Below are 4,374 nucleotides of genomic sequence, written 5' to 3'. Positions count from 1 at the left end.
CAAATACTATCAGTATGAATATGCTTAACATTTGGAGAAGTCAGGGTGGTTTAGGGATAGATTTAAAGAAACAACTAATCCATCTGTATCAGTCTGAGTTCTCCAGAGAAATACAGTAACTAGGATTTACACACGCGCACACACACACACACATTTATTGTAAGGAATTGATTCACACTATTATGGAGGTTGGCAAATGCCAAGTTCTGCAGGAAGAGATGGCAAGCTGGAGACCTAGGAGAGCCAATGGTGTGGCTGAAGTTTGAAGGCCAGCAGCCTTGAAACCTAGGAAGAACCAATGTTTCAGTTTAAGTCTAGGCAGGAAAACAGCTAAAGCCCCAGTTCAAAAACCATCTGGCAAGAAAAGATGAGAACATTCTCTTACTCAGGTCAGCCTTTTATTCCCCTCAGGCCTTCAACTGATTGGATGCGGAAAGACCACATTATAAAGGGCAGCCTACTTCACTCAGTCTCCAGATTTAAATGTTATTCTCATCACAGAAATGCCAAGGATATTTTTTTGGAAACAACAAACTTTATAGGAAATTTAAAAAGGAGCAAAGTGAGAATTACTTATGAAAAATAAAAAGAACATATACAATTGTATCCTTAAGAAATTTCATGAAACATTATGACCAATCAAATTAAGGTATCCACGTTCTCTAATGAAAATGAAATCTGAGAAAGGGCAGCATGAAAATATTCTAATGCAGTTCTGCCCAACAGAACTTTCTGTGATGATGGAAATGTTCCATTATCTGTTTTGTCTAATACAGAATCTATTAGCCACTCACAGCATGGCTAATGCAATTGAGGAACTGAATTTTTATTTTTTTTATTTAAAAAAAATAATGAGTAAAAAGAATATTGGTTTTATTTTTATTTTTTTTATTATGTTCAGTTAACCAGCATATGGTACATCATAAGTTTTTGATGTAGTGTTCAACGAGTCATTAGTTGCATATAACACCCAGTGCTCATCACAACACATGTCCTCCTTAATACCCATCACCTTTTTACCTGCTCCCTCCACCCCCCTCCCCTCTGCAACCCTCAGTTTGTTTCCCAGAGTCCAGAGTATCTCATGGTTTGTCTCAACAAACCACAAGGAACTGAATTTTTTTAAAGATTTTATTTATTCATTTGACAGAGATAGAGACAGCCAGCAAGAGAGGGAACACAAGCAGGGGGAGTGGGAGAGGAAGAAGCAGGCTCCTAGCGGAGGAGCCTGATGTGGGGCCCGATCCCATAACGCCAGGATCATGCCCTGAGCCGAAGGCAGACACTTAACCGCTGTGCCACCCAGGCGCCCCAAGGAACTGAATTTTTAATATAAATAGCCACATGTACCTAGTGGTTACCAAATGAACAGCATAGTTCTAAAGCCTCATGGGTCAAAACCAGTGGTTTCTTTGTGGGACTTCTCTAGTCACTGTTGAGGGCCATAGAGGGTTGGGGGTAGGAAGAGAGGGAAACTATTAGCTGATCTATTAAGCACTTAAGCAAGTCCTGAAACTCTCCACAGCTTTTGGAGGCAGGGGGTAAGGAAAGGACTCAGGGAGACTTGAGTATGCCCTTGAGCTCCTGGCTAATATCAACAGGAGTAAAAGGCCAAAAAGGATTTGGCTCACTCAGATGCGCAGAGGCCTATGGTTCTACACACAGAATCTGAGGCTAGGAGCATCTGTGCATGGAAATCATCTCTGTGGGGATGGTGGGGAGGTGAGGGTACTTTTTTCTGGGCAGGGTTTCCAGGGGTAAGAAAGCCTTTAGTGGTGGAAGGAGAACCTGAGGGCCCTTTCTGGCCACCTGTGGGCTGAACAGGTCCTTTATTTGGGGAGATTAACATCTTCTTGCTCTTGAACACTTTGCTGGGATCTAGCTTGTTCATGAAGGACTTGGTATCTGATGTGAGCAGGTTTGTGTTGTAGGTGATGGGTTCATATGTGTTAAACCATTTCTTGGCCTGTGAGCTAATGCCATAGCTGATGAAGGCATACTGCCACTGCAGCATGTAAAGGAGGAGCATGTAAAGATATCTGTGAGAAAATGCCAGTATAATGCTTTGTGTGGGTTCTCCGGCTGGTTCTCACTGGCTTCAAGTGCATCAAACTCCAGGTCTGCCATGGTTGGTGATTAGGGAGTGAATACACAGAAGACTGGTTGAGTTGAGTCAGTTTTGAGATGCTGTTAATTACCAGGCTGCCCAATGGAATGGGGGTGCTCATGCAGCTTCACACTCCACATCATGTGGAAGCCATTGGTCATCAGGTAAAAATTCTTCACATCCTTAGGTAGCACACAGTTACTTTTCTGTTCCCATGAAGAAATCAGGTGATGTTCAGCAGGTGGTTTTTCTTTAATAGTCACCTCTGTCACACCTGGGAAAGATTCTAGGATGCAGGTGATAGCCAGGGACAGATTCTCCAGGTGCGGCTTGCTGTAGCCTGAGGGCATTGTCTCCTCCGTGGCTTGCTTCTTGCTCCTTGTACAGCTGGGACAGTGGTGGGGACAGAGTAGGAGAGCAGGGCCACTTGAAGGGCTGGCTGCCCCAGAGGCTGAGCCATCAAGTTCATAGTTTGCTGGGAGTTGTAGCACTGGGTTCCTGAGAGCACCACAGGACAGAGATGGGGGACCTGGGCTGCCCTGGGAATAGTAGGTTTGTGGGGTGCTCATTCTATGGCTCCAGGTGCACCACAGCATCTCCTCCCAAGGACCCTCCCACCCCACCCCTAGAATAGTATTTTACCAGAGACTCACTTTATTTTAAAATATTTTTATTTGAGTATAATTGACACACAGTGTTACATTAGTTCCAGATGTACAACATAGTGATTTGACAGTTTATACATTATACTGTGATCTATGTTCATCACAAGTGTAGCTACCATCTGTCACAATACATCTCTATTACATTATCATTAAGCTGTGTCTTTTGTTCCCATGACTTATTCATTGCTTAACTGCAAGCCTGTATTCCCCAGTTCCCTTCACCCATTTTGCCCATTCCCATACTCCCCTCCCCTCTGCCAGCCATCAGGTTGTTCTCTGTATTTGTAGGTCTGATTCTGCTTTTTTTTGTTTGTTTGTTTATTCATCTGTTTTGTTCTTTAGATTCCACATATAAATTGAATAATACAGTATTGGTCTTGCTCTGTCTGACTTATTTTACTTACCATAACACCCTCTAGGTCCATCCATGTTGTCACAAATGGCAAGATTCCATCCTTTTTTGAGGCTGTGTAGTATTCTGGGCTGTTCGTGTGTGTGTGTGTGTGTGTGTGTGTGTGCAATTTATCTATCTATATCTCACATATTTTATATCCATTCATCTGTCAGTGGACACTTGGGTTGCTTCCATATCTTGACTATTGTAAGTAATGCTGCAATAAACATAAGGTGTGTACGTCTTTTTGATTTAGTGTTTCTCTTTTCTTTGGGTAAATAGTGGAATTATTGGATCATATGGTATTCCTATTTTAATTCTTTGAGAAATCTTTATGCATTCCCACCAGCAATATAGGAGGGTTTCTTTTCTCCACATCCATGCAAATACTTGATATTTCTTGTCTTTTTGATTTTAGTTATTCTGACAGGTAGAAGAGGTATCTCATTGTAATTTTGGTTTGCATTTCCCTGATGATTAGTGATGTTGAGAATCTTTTCATGTGTTTGTTGGCTGTCCATATATCTTTGGAAATAGGTCTATTTAGGTCCTCTGCCCACTTTTTTCAGAGTTTATTTTTTAAATTTTTTTCATCATGATAAGTATACTTTTTAATCTCTATCACCAATTTAACCCACCCCCCACTCACCTCCCCCTCTGGTAACCATCAGTTTGTTTTCTATAGTTGAGTCTATTTCTTGGTTTCTTTCTCTTTTATTCCCCTTTGCTGTTTTGTTTTGTTTTGTTTCTTAAATCCTACATATGAGTGAGATAATATAGTCTTTGTCTTTCCCTGATTGACTTATTTCACTTAACATTGTACTCTCTAGTTCTATCCATGTTGTTTCAAATGGCAAGATTTCATTCTTTTTTATGACAGGAAAAGATGCTGTTGGTGGGAATGCAAACTGATGCAGCTACTGTGGAAAACAGTATGGGGGTTCCTCAAAAAGTTAAAAATTGATCTACCTTATGATCCAGTAATTGCACAATGAGGTATTTACCCCAAAAATACAAAGATACTAATTCAAAGGGATACATGCAATACAATGGTCTTCTGCCCATTTTTAATTGGATCTTCTTCTTCTTCTTCTTCTTCTTCTCCTTCTCCTTCTTCTTATCCTTCTGGTATTGAGTTGTGTAAGGTCTTTATGTATTTTGGATATTAACCCCTTATATTTTGGATATTAAACCTTTATTAGGTTTTT

General features: G+C 40.8%; 1 pseudogene; it reads right to left on the bottom strand.

Annotated features, from left to right (window-relative positions):
• Window positions 1-1,627: 1,627 nt before the first annotated feature.
• On the bottom strand, window positions 1,628-2,676 carry LOC121105494 (annotated as a pseudogene).
• Window positions 2,677-4,374: the final 1,698 nt, after the last annotated feature.

The sequence above is a fragment of the Ursus maritimus genome, unplaced genomic scaffold (genome assembly GCF_017311325.1).
Source record: "Ursus maritimus isolate PB19 unplaced genomic scaffold, ASM1731132v1 scaffold_27, whole genome shotgun sequence".
Taxonomy (NCBI): domain Eukaryota; kingdom Metazoa; phylum Chordata; class Mammalia; order Carnivora; family Ursidae; genus Ursus; species Ursus maritimus.
This window is presented reverse-complemented; position numbering and strand designations above follow the sequence as displayed.